Genomic DNA, 15,545 nt, shown 5'->3' with positions numbered 1-15,545 from the left:
TCGTAACTGTTTCCTGCAGAAGGTTTCACCACATGATCAATACTAGTAGAATGATTTATACAATCACCTTCAATTTTTGATGTGTTACTCGAATTACGAGCTTGATGGGTGATTGTTTCGTCTCCCACACGAAGTGTGAGTTCACCTATGCCAACATCAATAGTGGTTCTAGCAGTCGCTAAAAAGGGTCGTCCTAAGGTGCCTTACTATCCTCTTCCATGTCTAGAACAATAAAGTCTACTGGGTATATAAATTTATCGATCTTAACAAGAACATCTTCAATGATACCCCTAGGAAATCTAATGGTTTTATCAGCCAATTGAATGCTCATCCTAGTTTGTTTGGGTTTCCCAAGACCTAGCTGTTTGAACATTTTATAAGGCATAATATTAATGCTTGCCCCTAAGTTAGACAATGCATTATGAACATCTAAACTACCAATTAAACAAGGAATCGTAAAACTCCCTAAATCTTTCAATTTGTTAGGTAGCTTATTCTGTAATATGGCTGAGCAAACTGCATTCAATTCCACATGTGACACCTCATCCAACTTTCGTTTATTTGTTAAAAGCTAATTTAAAAATTTGACTGCGTTTGTCATCTGCGAAAGAGCTTCAATAAACGGTAAATTAATATGTAATTTTTTAATAATTTAAGGAATTTACCAAATTATTCTTCTGTGCGGTCTTTCCATGTCGCGTTTGGGTATGGCACACGGGGTTTGTATTCTTTACTTACTAGTTTCTGGTCATTGTGGTCCACCTCACCCTTACCTTTACTTACCACAGTTTCTTGCTTCGGTTCTGGTTCAGGTGCAACTAACCCTTCCGCATCTTGAATGGTAATTGCATTGATTTGCTCCATTGGGTTAGATTCAGTGTTACCCGGCAAACTACCTTGTGGCCGTTCAGAAATTAGTTTGGTGAGTTGGCCTATCTGAGTTTCGAGCCCTTGGATTGACGCTTGTTGATTCTTAAGGGCTGTCTCAGTATTCTGGAAATGAGTTTCTGACATCGAGATGAATTTTGTTAACATCTCCTCAAGGTTCAGCTTCTTTTCTTGCTGGTAAGGTGGTTGTTAAAAACTTGGATGATGTTATGGCCTTTGATTTCCTTGACCGCCCCACGAGAAATTGGAATGGTTCCTCCAACCAAATTATAAGTGTTACTATACGAGTTATTTTGGGGTCTAGAGTTGTTGTTACCCATATATTGAACTTGTTGCTCTTCGATACTAGGGTTGAAGGGTTGATATTCTGTGCATGCTCCTCCTCCATTTGAATCGCACCTCATCACTGGATGTACCTGAGTAGAACCACACAAACCGTCAATCTTTTTATTTAAGAGTTCTACTTGGTTAGATAGCATAGTAACCGCATTAAGGTTGAAAACACTGGCTGCCTTCGTCGGTTTTGTCCTCATAACTTACCACTGATAGTTATTCAGTGACATCTCCTCAATAAATTCGTAAGCTGCCTCAAGTCTCTTATTATTGATAGTTCCACTAGCAGCTGCGTCAAACATCTGCCGAGTCGAAGGATTTAGGCCGTTGTGAAACATTTGAACCTGTAGCCAGAGTGGTAACCCATGGTGAGGGCATCTTCGAAAAAGGTCCTTGTATCTCTCCCATGCATCGTAGAGTGTTTCTAAATCCATATGTACAAAAGAAGAGATATCATTACGTAATTTAACTGTTTTAGCCGGCGAAAAATATTCTAATAGAAAATTTTCAGTCATTTGTTCCCAAGTAGTGATTGACCCTCGTAGTAACGAGTTCAGCCATTGTTTAGCCTTATTCCTTAATGAAAAGGGAAACAACCGAAGGCGAATGGCATCAGAAACGCTATTAATTTTAAATGTATCGCAAAATTCTAGGAAATTTTCCAAGTGAGCGTTGGGATCCTCGTCCTACAAACCATCAAACTGAACAAACTATTGTATCATTTGAATTGTGTTAGGTTTCAATTCAAAATTATTTGCAGCAATAACAGGTCTAACTATACTTGACTCAGTTCATGTTAAATCAGGATTTTCATAATCATACATAGTGCGTGGAGCAGGATTTTGATTTACTGGATCAACAACAATTGCAAGAGGTAGCGGGTTTTCTTGGTTTTCAGCCATCTCTTCGGTTGTGGTTGAAGTATTATCCTTTTGCTCGTCCTCTGTGAATCTTAGGTTTCGCCTTATTTCTCGTTTGTTTATGCGAACTGTGCGGTCGATCTCACCGTAAAAAAGTAGTGGTCCTGACAGGTTTCTTTTGGTCATAAACTAGAAAAACCTGTCAAAAGAAAATAAATGAAGAATTAGGAAAGAAAATAAAAATTTAAATTGCAATAAAAGTAAAATGACTAAAGTAATAAAAATCGAGTGTTCCTAATATCCTAGCTCCCTGGCAACGACGCCAAAAACTTGATGCGTGATAGTCGTAACAGGTTTTAAAGATTTATAAATGAATCATTCTTGAGACTAACTTATTATCACCATTAAGGCAAGTGTATCTATCGAACAGTAGTATAGTTTAGCAAGACCGGATTGTCGAACCCAAAGGAACTACGAGTACTAGTAGTTACTTCCTTTTTATTATCCAGCCTAAAAATTAAGAGTGTTGGTTATCTAAACTAATTACTAACTAAGAATGCACAAAAAGAAAATTTGGGAAAATACTTTTGGGAGAATTCGATTGATTAAGAAAATACCTAAGGAAAAATCCACCTAGACTTCACTTGTTCTTTGACTCTGAATCAGACGATTTATTCATTTGACTTGATCCGTAGAAATCTCTAAGTTATATCATTATCTCTCTCGAGACTAATAATGTCTAACCCTAGGTTTAATAATTGAAATATTTTTCTAATTAACACCCTAGAATTGCATTAACTCAATCTATGGATTCCCTTATTAGGTTTCACCCTAATCTGGCAAAATCTTATCACCCTATCTCTAGGCGTGCAATCAACTCCGCTTAATTATGAAAAATTTACTCTTAGACAGGATCTATTCCTCTTCTGAATAAGAGCTTAACTTGAATCAATATCCTGGAATATCAAAATAAGAATTAAGAACACATAATTAAGAACAAGTGAAATATTTATCATACAGTTTAGATAATAATAACAAGATCCTTATTAGGTTTTATTCCTCTTAGGTCTTTAGGGGGTTTAGTTCATATTTATGAAAGAAAACATCTCAAAAGCATAAAGATAACAAAACATAAGAAAATCCAAAACTCTTGAAGGAACTTGAAGGGAGATCTTCAGTCTTGATGATGAATCTGGCTCTTAAGATGGATCAATCGGCGTTCCTTGAGTAATTCCTTGCTTCCTACTCTGTGTCCCCCTTCTAAGTGCCTCCTCAGGTGTTTAAATAGGCTTTAGAATGCCTAAGAGCCCTCAAAATTGGCCTTTTCCAAATTGGACTAAACTTGGGCTCGGTAGGGACACGCCCATGTGACACGCCCGTGTGCGATTACTTAAGGCCGTGATCAAGGCTATTAAATGGGCACGGGCGTGTAGTCTACCCGTGTAAGTCGTGCTTCGATCCTACAAAATGGACACGCCCGTGTGACATGCCCGTGTGAGGACGTCCAGGCTATGTTGATTTCCCACGTGGGTCTATTTTCTCTGTTTTCGGCCCGTTTCTTTCTCTTTTTACTCTCCTATGCTCACTTAAGTATAAAACATGAAATTAAAGGATTAGGAGCATCGAATTCACCAATTCTAAAGAGAAACCATCCATAAATGTGCTAAGCATGGGATAAAAATATGTATAAATTATGGTTTATCAATATATAAATGAGTATTAAAATAAATATTATGAAAGAAGAAATTTAGAGTAAATAATGTACAAAATATTTTAAAAATAAAACATGTTTATTTAAAGTTGATAATACACATATATAAAATCATAAATAATATATAATAAGGTAATAGTACATGAAAAAATTTTAAATAACAAAAATATAATAAAATATATATTTTAAAGGATAAACTATATAAACAATAGATTTGAAAGGAAATATATATATAAATAGATTTTAAAGAGATTATGTATATGAAATAACATAGAATTAATCATGTATGTAGAATAAAACTAACTTTATCATAAACTATATATGTATAATAATATATGGGTAATTTAAGTTAAATATTATACAAAATTTTAAAATAATATGATATAAAAGAGAATTTTAAAATAATGATTTTATAATTTAAACAAAAATAACAAAACAAAGTAAAATTATCAAAATAATTCAAAATGTATATAAAAAGATTTTAAAAATTATGAATGTTAAGTGAATAAAAAAATAATGAATTATACAAATTAAAAAACTCTATTGAAATAAAATCAAACAAAAAGGGATAATTAATAAAAAAAATAAACCATTGAAATTGAAATAAGGACTAAAGCGCAATGCGCGCGAATGGACAAGGATTAAAACTGGAAATATTCCAAATCCCAAAACACGGCGTTTAGGCGCGGACTAAATTGAATTTATGCGCAAATTCCAGGGAAAATTTTAAAAATAAAGAAAATTCGAAAAGGATCTAATCAAATAGCAGCGTGGAAATAGGGACCAAAAGCGCAAATAGCCCTTCACCGCAAAAATGCGCGGATTCTGATGGTGTTCGGGTCGGGTTGCATCGGGTCGCCCTATGCGAAGTCGTTTTGAGGCCACTGAAACAAGCCCCAATCGGCGTCGTTTTCTCCCCTTTATAAAAGCAAACATTTCCTCATAAAAAATGAAACAATCGACCCTTTCAAAATTGAAAACCTAGCCCCCTTTTTGGTCCCCCATTTGACAGACCAAAACTAACCCACAATTGCCGCACCACCACTGCAATCGATGCGGTGAGTTGGGCTCGATTTCGAAGAAGAAGATGAAACTCCGATGACCGAATCGATTCAAGTGAATGCTTCTTTGTCCCAATCTTTTTTATTTTATATCAAAATGCAAAATGAAAGAAGGAATCTAACAAATGAACGATGCAAATCTTGCTTCAATCGAAAATAAATCAAAAGAAAGATAATGATCTTTTGCCAAAACCTCTTTTTCATGTTTTGATTGCTTAATATTTGTATGCGAAGAAGACAGAAAAAATAGATTACATCCGGCCTCCTCTTATATCGGAATAAAAATAAAAATAAAAATAATAAAGCCCAAAAGCCCTATTTTCCAGCTATTTGTTTCTGTTATTTGGTGCTGTTGTTTTGTCGCTTTTCGCAGGTAAGGAGGCCGTATGTGACAGCCCAAAATTGACCCTAGTCGGGAAGTGGCTTCGGGACCGTTAAACCGAGTCGTAAAAATATTTGGCCGTCATATTTGATGTTTCTTATATGTATATATGCATGTGTGAAAATTTCATGTTTGAATTTTGTTAATTGTAAGTGAATTTTATTAAATGGGACTTATGTGAGAAAATTAGAAATGTGCTAGGCTAATGTAAAGTGGCCCATTTATGCATGTTGCAAATAATTGTACTTGCATGTCAAATACCCTTTTTTTTTATAAGTGGTGGCCGGCCATGATGGTCACATATATATAATATGTACTAAATCTTAATTAAATGGCCATTATTTTATGCAAAAGAAAGGAAATAAATAAAAGAAAGAATAAAAAAGAAAAAGTAATGAAAACAAAGCTTGTATCCTTGGTTTTTCTTGGCCGATTGTAAAGAGGAAGTTGAGAGGGAGGCATTCGGTCATCCTAGGCTAATAGCAAGGAAAGAAATTTATATTAGTTCATGAAATTTTGGTTAATCTTGAGTAAGATATCAAGCTACTTTGGTAACCCATGTAGAAACTTTGATTTGTGTTATGGACTAGGGCTTTCGGCTATGGTATTTGACAATGGTGAATTTTGTTGTTTCATTTTAAATTTAGATGAGCAAAGATAGATGAGTGTTTGAACTATACAAATAATCATATGTGAGCAATGGGTGCTAAAGGGAAAGGAATCGACTACCTTATTAGGTACCAAGGCCGAATGTGTACTTGATAAAGGAGGGGTTGTTATTGAACATTAGGTTATGTCCCTAGTGAATGGATGAATTGATAACCATTGTGTATGAAGATTTGCTTTACTATGTTTTTGTTAGCAAGATGAGAAATGAGTTAAGATGGTCATGGTGTAGTTGCCGAATTTGAATTAGGAAGTTATTGAGTAATGTTTGTACCTTAAGTGATAGAATAGAGTGAATGCTTGGAATGTGATATGTGTGAATTATATGTTTAATTAAGGTTTGCTAAGCTAGCTACTAAGGTGAAATGCAAATGTTAGCATTTGATTTGGTAATAATCTGCTTGGGGACAGAAGCAGTAAGGTGATTTTGGAAAATCGTCATAATTTGTAGGAGTTGAATTAGAAGCTGAGTAAATTATGTCATTAAAGCTTGAAGAGTCTAGTTTCTTACAAAAGAAACTATAAAAACAAAAGAGTTACCGATCTTGAGATATTTGAAGTATTGTGGGGCTGAGTCAAAATGACTACTAGATTCCCTGTCCTGTTTTTATAAAATCAGTGTAAATTGTACAAAAATGGCCCTAAGATAAAATTTATGTGCTTAGACTCCTTAATGAGTCTAGTTTCAAATGAAATAAACAAGAACATATTTTGAATTCTGTATAATGAGAAATTTGATTCGTAGTGAAGGATAGTCAGTTTAGTCAAACAGTGAAACAAGGTGAACTTTAAGAAAAATCTGGTATTGATGGGCTAAACTAAAAATTTTGAAATTTTTATGGATAATAGATAAATGAGTCTTCTGTCAAGGAAAATTTACGGCAATTGATTTGGAGTTTCGTAGCTCCAGTTATAAAAACTTTAGTGACTGTTGCTCAGGAAGTCAGCTTATCGGGAAATTGTAATTATATTGTAAACATTAATGAAAATTTGCTAATGAATTATTTATTGATTTTTATAAAGCTTACTATAATCTATGTGTGTGAAAGTCGAATCTATATGTATTATATTCTGAAAGTAATACTTGAATAGTCGATTAATGACTATTTTAAAATTTGTTAAACTTAAGCTCAAGAGCAAAGGGGAACTAAATCCGATAAAGGGAAGGAAAAAGTAATTGAATAGCCATTGAAGTCGTTCGACAACATCCGAGGTAAGTCTTCGAGTAATGACCCTACTTGAATTATATTGAAATGATTAGTCATACTATGACAGATAGCCGAATGTGCATAGAGACTATGTTATAAAGCCAATTGAAATCATACTCTTCGTGTGTGGCTATTGAGCCGAAATTGGAAATGTTTAATAAATGTTTGTGTTTGAGCCTTAGTAACGAAAATAAGATATGGATGTGTTATGATTATTGATATATGTGTGCATGAGCATTTGAATACATCCGGGCTAAGTCCCGAAGGCATTTATGCTAGTGATTTTATCCGGGCTAAGACCCGAAGGCATTTGTGCAAGTTGATATATCCGGGCTAAGACCCGAAGGCATTTGTGCAAGGTGATATATCTGGGCTAAGACCCGAAGGCATTTGTGAGAGATGATATATCCGGGCTAAGACCCGAAGGCATTCGTGCGAGTTGCTATACCTGAGTTAAGACCCGAAGGCAATTGTGCTTGTGGTTATATCCGGCTAAATTCCGAAGAAACTTGGGTTTGAATGTGAGCGTTTTGTGCTGTAATAAATTCAATTAATACGCTCGACAAACCCAAACGATAAGGTATGTTTGCATGTGCTTCGGAAAGGTCGATTCGTTTTAAATAGTATTCGTTCAATCGACTAACGAACTTTCGGCTTTTAGATAAGTTGATACCTTGTGTGTGTATATGTTGATGAAGTGTGAAGTAAGTATGATTATGAGAATGTGTATTAATAAAGTGATTCATTTAGCTATGTGAATGTAATACTTTAGTCAAAGCCGATTTCATTACTTGAAACTTACTAAGCTTTAAAATGCTTACCCCGTTGCTTTGACTCTCTGTTTTATAGATTTTGTTCGTTAGCTATCGGATTCGGGATCATCGAAGTCGAAGTCAGCCACACTATCAAAGCCCTTTTGGTACTCTTTTAGTTGAACTCTGGATATGGCATGTATAGGACTACCCCTTGTTGTTTTTAAGTACTTTTTGTGATGTATGTGTGTACAGCCATGCGAAAATGGCTCGTAGAAGTGGAGTATGGCATTAGACCATTTGTGTTTATGTATATATATATGGTTTCATGATGTGACTATGGATTGAAATAGAAGTGTTGGGCAAATGATCAGCCATTGGAATGGCTAAATATGATCATATGTGGACCTATGTATGACAAAACCCTAGTTGGTCCATGGTAACCACGAAATAGGTAAAGTTTACCTTGAAAACAGATGCTGACAGCAGCAGTGGTGTGGATTTGAAAAATCACTAAAATATTTAGGAATATAATTAAATAGTGAATAAATTATGTAATCGAACCTTGATGAATCTACTTTTATATGAAAGTAACGAAACAATCATATGAACAGTATATTAAGAGATATTGAAGTTCTCGTGAAACAGGTCCAGAACGGTTTCTGGATCTCTTGTTTCGACTTTGAAAATTCACCATAAATTATCCAGAGATAATTAGAAGTCATTCCTTATATGTATGGATTCCCCTTTGAGTCTAGTTTCATTAGAAACAAACGGCATGAGTATTGAAGCTCTGTACAGGGAGATATCCAAGTCAGAATACATGAAGGTCAGAGTAGTCGAACCCAGAATCAGGGGAGACTTTAACTAATAAACTGTACCAATTGGCCCGACCAAAAATTATAGAAATAAATCCACAGATGGATATATGAGTCTAATTTCGGTGAAAATTTACGGAATCAGTTTTTGAGTTTTTGAACTCGAGATATGATTTTTAAGGCGACAGTGACGCGGTTAGCCAGCCTGTCTGGAAATTTTTTAATGGACTGTGAAAACAAAGTAATTAAGTCTGTTAACACCTCGCGTTCGACTCCGGCAACGGTCTCGGGTACGGGGTGTTACAATTTTTTTGGTATCAGAGCTACAGTTTAGTCGATTCTAGGACTACCGTAATGCGTTGGGTCTAGCTATAGATGCCATTTTATGTGATTAATTGATTGTGTGTCGATTTCTGACATTTGCAAATGTGTTTATTTATAGTAATGGATCCCGATCCCGACCGAGCGGTAGCTGATGATCTTGAGAGTGTAGCGCCTGCTCCCGCACAAGGGACAGCGCCGGCGGACTCTCAACCTAATGCTAGTAATCCGAATGATGAAGCTAGACAAGCTTTCTATAGCGTGATGAATGATTGGTTCAACCAATACATTCGAACTAATACGGCTGTTCCACAACCTCCATTCCCGACTAATACAACCCCCGCACCTACACTACCTCCGGAAATTGACCAGATAAGGTCAAATAAGCCCCCAGTTGACAGAATCCGAAAACATGGGGCTACTGAATTTAAAGCTACGGATAGCGACGACGCCGAGCAAGCTGAATTTTGGTTGGACAACACTATCCGGGTACTCGATGAGCTATCTTGTACACCCGATGAATGCCTAAAGTGTACTATCTCCTTGCTACGCGATTCTGCCTACTATTGGTGGAGTACTCTGACTTCTGTTGTACCCCGAGAGCAAGTAACTTGGGAGTTTTTCCAAACTGAGTTTCGGAAAAAGTATATCAGTCAGAGATTTGTTGATAAAAAACGGAAGGAATTTCTTGAGCTTAAGCAAGGTTCTATGACAGTCACTGATTACGAGCGAAAATTTGTTAGACTTAGTAGATACGCTCGAGAATGTGTTTCATCCGAGGCTATCATGTGTAAATGCTTCGAGGATGGGCTGAATGAAGATATAAAATGTTCGTTGGCATTCTTGAAATACGAGAGTTCGTAGTACTTGTCGAGTGAGCTTGTAAAGCCGAAGAGCTTAGAAAAGAAAAACAAAAAGTTGATGTGGGAACTGGAGAGTTTCGTAAAAGATCCTCGGGAAAGTCTCTTCAACAGGCATCGAAGAAATTTCGAGATGATGTGGGCCGGTCTAGAGGCACTTCGGGCCTTTTTAGACGAAATCGTGTTCGACCCCCTGTGGGTACACGAGGCACTTCGGTCGCCAGTGTTGGGAATGAATGTCGAGACAGAACGGAATGTCGATATTGCGGTAAATGGCATTCAGGGAGTTGTAGATCCCATGACCGCTCCTGTTACAAGTGCGGATCAGTTGACCACTTCATTAAAGATTGCCCGAGGTTGTCTGAACAGAATGTAAATCAGAGTGGGAAACCGGGTGCTACCACTGCTCGAGGTAGACCATCTAGAAATACGGGCAATGCTAGTGGTGGTCAGAGAGGATCTAGAGATGCTACGACCAGATCCGAGGCTCGTGCGCCTGCCAGAGCTTATGCTATACGTGCCCTCGAGGATGCTTCTTCGCCTGATGTTATTACCGGTACTTTTACTCTCTTTGATACTAATGTAATTGCTTTGATTGACCCCGGTTCTACTCATTCTTACATATGTGAAACCTTAGCATCCAGTAAGACTTTACCTATTGAGTCTACTGAGTTCGTAATTCGGGTATCAAATCCCTTGGGTCGTTACGTGCTTGTCGACAAAGTGTGTAAGAAATGTCCCCTAGTAATTCGAGGTTCCTGTTTTCCGGCGGACTTGATGCTTTTGCCGTTTGATGAATTTGATGTTATTCTTGGTTTGGATTGGCTGACCGCGCATGATGCAGTTGTGAATTGCAAAAGCAAGACTATTGATTTGAGGTGCGCAAATAACGAGATAATTCGAGTTGAGTCTACGGACTTAAAGGGGTTGCCAGCTGTAACATCCTCAATGTTGGCCCAGAAATATGTAAGAAAAGGGTGCGAAGCATACCTTGCGTATGTAATTGATGACAAAGAATTAGAAAAGAAACCCGAATCTATGCCGGTGGTTTGTGAATACCCGGATGTTTTTCTTGAAGAATTACCGGGTTTACCACCTGTTCGGGAGATAGAGTTTGGTATTGAGCTTGTACCTGGGACTACGCCGATTTCGATAGCTCCGTATCGTATGGCACCAACCGAGTTAAAAGAGTTGAAAGCTCAGTTGCAAGAATTGACGGATAGAGGTTTCGCCCGACCAAGTTTCTCACCTTGGGGTGCAACAATATTGTTCGTGAAAAAGAAGGACGGAACCATGAGGTTGTGCATTAACTATCGTCAGCTGAATAAAGTGACAATAAAGAACAAATATCCGTTACCGCGTATCGATGATTTGTTCGACCAACTGAAGGGAGCCTCAGTGTTCTCAAAAATAGATTTGAGATCGGGCTATTATCAGTTGCGAATTCGAGATTCGGACATACCCAAAACTGCCTTCAGAACGAGATATGGTCACTACGAGTTCTTAGTGATGCCATTTGGGCTCACTAATGCCCCTGCGGTATTCATGGATTTGATGAATCGGATCTTCAGACCATATTTGGATCGGTTCGTAGTTGTGTTCATTGATGATATCTTGGTCTCTTCAATAGATGAGACCGAACATGCTGAGCACCTGAGACTAGTGTTGCAAATTTTGCGGGATAAGCAGTTATATGCTAAATTCAGTAAGTGTGAGTTCTGGTTAGGAGAGGTTAGCTTTTTGGGTCATGTGGTATCTGCATCGGGTATTCGAGTTGATCCGAGCAAAATTTCAGCCATACTTAACTGGAAGCCTCCGAGAAATATTACTGAGGTTCGGAGCTTTTTGGGACTTGCCGGTTACTACAAACGGTTCGTAAAGGGTTTCTCGATGATAGCCACACCAATGACGAAGCTACTTCAAAAGGATGTTAAGTTCGAATGGACGGAGAAATGTCAGAAAAGTTTCGATCAACTGAAAACTTATTTGACTGAAGCTCCAATTTTAGTGCAACCCGAATCAGGCAAAGAGTTTGTCATTTATAGTGACGCATCCCTACTTGGGTTGGGTTGCGTATTGATGCAAGAAGGTCGAGTGGTGGCCTATGCGTCGAGACAATTAAAGCCACATGAGAAAAATTATCCGACCCATGATCTCGAACTAGCTGCCATCGTATTCGCTTTAAAAATATGGCGACATTACTTATTTGGTGAAAGTGCCATGTATTTTCGGATCACAAAAGTCTCAAATATTTGATGACTCAAAGAGACTTAAATCTGCGACAAAGACGTTGGCTTGAGTTGTTGAAAGATTACGAGCTTGTCATTGATTACCACCCGGGAAAGGCTAATGTGGTTGCGGACGCCTTAAGCCGGAAATCACTATTTGCTTTACGAGCGATGAATGTGCACTTGTCTGTTCTACCCGACAATGTGTTAGTAGCTGAATTAGAGGCCAAACCATTATTGATTCGTCAAATTCGTGAAGCTCAAAAAGTCGACGATGAATTGGTTGCAAAACGGGCTGAATGTGTTCCGAATATGGAATCCGAATTTCAAATTGATGATGACAATTGTTTGAGGTTCAGAAGTCGGTTGTGTGTTCCAAGAAATTCAGAGCTCATTTCGATGATTCTAAACGAAGCCCATTGTAGCCGAATGTCAATTCACCCGGGGAGTACGAAAATGTACAACGATTTGAAACGTCAGTTTTGGTGGCATGGTATGAAATGAGACATCTCCGACTTTGTTTCAAGATGTTTAATATGTCAACAAGTGAAGGCGGAACATCAAGTGCCTTCAGGATTACTTCAGCCAATCATGATACCCGAGTGGAAATGGGATCGAGTCACAATGGACTTTGTGTCCGGACTGCCATTGTCAGCAAGTAAGAAGGATGCGATTTGTGTTGTTGTCGATAGACTGACTAAGTCGACTCACTTTATCCCCGTGCGTACGGATTTTTCATTAGATAGACTAGCTGAATTGTACGTTTCTCAGATTGTGAGATTACACGGGGTACCTATTTCTATCGTGTCGGATAGAGATCCGAGATTCACCTCACGATTTTGGAAGAAATTGCAAGAAGCTTTGGGTACCAAGCTACATTTTAGCACTGCTTTTCACCCCCAAACCGATGGTCAATCCGAGCGGATAATTCAGATACTTGAGGATATGTTGAGATGTTGCATCCTCGAGTTCAGTAGTTCATGGGAACGATATTTACCTTTGATTGAATTCGCTTACAACAATAGTTTTCAATCAAGTATTAAGATGGCACCTTACGAGGCTTTGTACGGTCGTAAATGTCGTACACCATTGTTTTGGACCGAGCTCGGTGAAAGTAAAATTTTCGGAGTTGATTTGATTAAAGATGCCGAACAGAAAGTAAAAATAATTCGTGAAAGTCTGAAGACAGCCACAGATCGTCAGAAATCGTATGCGGATTTGAAACGAAAAGACATTGAATATCAGGTGGGAGATAAAGTGTTTCTTAAAGTTTTGCCTTGGAAAAAGGTACTCAGATTTGGCCGTAAGGGCAAGTTGAGTCCGAGATTCATTGGGCCGTACGAAATCTCCGAACGAGTTGGTCCGGTTGCGTATAGATTGATTTTGCCCCCTGAGCTTGAAAGGATTCACGACGTCTTTCATGTTTCGATGCTTCGACGCTATCGATCTGATCCATCACACATAATTAGCCCATCAGAGGTTGAAATTCAAGCCGATATGAGTTATGAAGAAGAACCAATGCGTATCCTAGCTCGTGAAGTGAAGGAGTTGCGAAACAAAAGGGTTCCGTTAGTGAAGGTGTTATGGCTCAAACATGGGATCGAGGAAGCTACTTGGGAAACCGAGAGCTCGATGAAAGAATGATACCCAAACCTATTTACCGGTAAGCTTTTCGGGGACGAAAATTTCTTAAGTGGGGGAGAGTTGTGACAACCCAAAATTGACCCTAGTCGGGAAGTGGTTTCGGGACCGCTAAACCGAGTCGTAAAAATAATTGACTGTCATATTTGATGTTTCTTATATGTATATATGCATGTGTGAAAATTTCATGTTTGAATTTTGTTAATTGTAAGTGAATTTTATTAAATGGGACTTATGTGAGAAAATTAGAAATGTGCTAGGCTAATGTAAAGTGGCCCATTTATGCATGTTGCAAATAATTGTACTTGCATGTCAAATACCCTTTTTTTTATAAGTGGTGGCCGGCCATGATGGTCACATATATATAATATGTACTAAATCTTAATTAAATGGCCATTATTTTATGCAAAAGAAAGGAAATAAATAAAAGAAAGAATAAAAAAGAAAAAGTAACGAAAACAAAGCTTGTATCCTTGGTTTTTCTTGGCCGATTGTAAAGAGGAAGTTGAGAGGGAGGCATTCGGTCATCCTAGGCTAATAGCAAGGAAAGAAATTTATATTAGTTCATGAAATTTTGGTTAATCTTGAGTAAGATATCAAGCTACTTTGGTAACCCATGTAGAAACTTTGATTTGTGTTATGGACTAGGGCTTTCGGCTATGGTATTTGACAATGGTGAATTTTGTTGTTCCATGTTAAATTTAGATGAGCAAAGATAGATGAGTGTTTGAACTATACAAATAATCATATGTGAGCAATGGGTGCTAAAGGGAAAGGAATCGACTACCTTATTAGGTACCAAGGCCGAATGTGTACTTGATAAAGGAGGGGTTGTTATTGAACATTAGGTTATGTCCCTAGTGAATGGATGAATTGATAACCATTGTGTATGAAGATTTGCTTTACTATGTTTTTGTTAGCAAGATGAGAAACGAGTTAAGATGGTCATGGTGTAGTTGCCGAATTTGAATTAGGAAGTTATTGAGTAATGTTTGTACCTTAAGTGATAGAATAGAGTGAATGCTTGGAATGTGATATGTGTGAATTATATGTTTAATTAAGGTTTGCTAAGCTAGCTACTAAGGTGAAATGCAAATGTTAGCATTTGATTTGGTAATAATCTGCTTGGGGACAGCAGCAGTAAGGTGATTTTGGAAAATCGCCATAATCTATAGGAGTTGAATTAGAAGCTGAGTAAATTATGTCATTAAAGCTTGAAGAGTCTAGTTTCTTACAAAAGAAACTATAAAAACAAAAGAGTTACCGATCTTGAGATATTTGAAGTATTGTGGGGCTGAGTCAAAATGACTACTAGATTCCCTGTCCTGTTTTTATAAAATCAGTGTAAATTGTACAAAAATGGCCCTAAGATAAAATTTATGTGCTTAGACTCCTTAATGAGTCTAGTTTCAAATGAAATAAACAAGAACATATTTTGAATTCTGTACAATGAGAAATTTGATTCGTAGTGAAGGATAGTCAGTTTAGTCAAACAGTGAAACAAGGTGAACTTTAAGAAAAATCTGGTATTGATGGGCTAAACTAAAAATTTTGAAATTTTTATGGATAATAGATAAATGAGTCTTCTGTCAAGGAAAATTTACGGCAATTGATTTGGAGTTTCGTAGCTCCAGTTATAAAAACTTTAGTGACTGTTGCTCAGGAAGTCAGCTTATCGGGAAATTGTAATTATATTGTAAACATTAATGAAAATTTGCTAATGAATTATTTATTGATTTTTATAAAGCTTTCTATAATCTATGTGTGTGAAAGTCAAATCTATATGTATTATATTCTGAAAGTAATACTTGAATAG

At 37.2% G+C, this 15,545-nt stretch overlaps 1 non-coding gene across 1 annotated transcript; it reads left to right on the top strand.

Annotated features, from left to right (window-relative positions):
- The first annotated feature begins 1,581 nt into the window (after positions 1–1,581).
- Positions 1,582–1,688, top strand: LOC121207424 (small nucleolar RNA R71). The gene has a single exon (XR_005902515.1). It is a non-coding gene; the product is annotated as a small nucleolar RNA R71 (small nucleolar RNA).
- Positions 1,689–15,545: the final 13,857 nt, after the last annotated feature.

The sequence above is a fragment of the Gossypium hirsutum genome, chromosome A09, assembly GCF_007990345.1.
Source record: "Gossypium hirsutum isolate 1008001.06 chromosome A09, Gossypium_hirsutum_v2.1, whole genome shotgun sequence".
Taxonomy (NCBI): Eukaryota; Viridiplantae; Streptophyta; class Magnoliopsida; order Malvales; family Malvaceae; genus Gossypium; species Gossypium hirsutum.
This window is presented reverse-complemented; position numbering and strand designations above follow the sequence as displayed.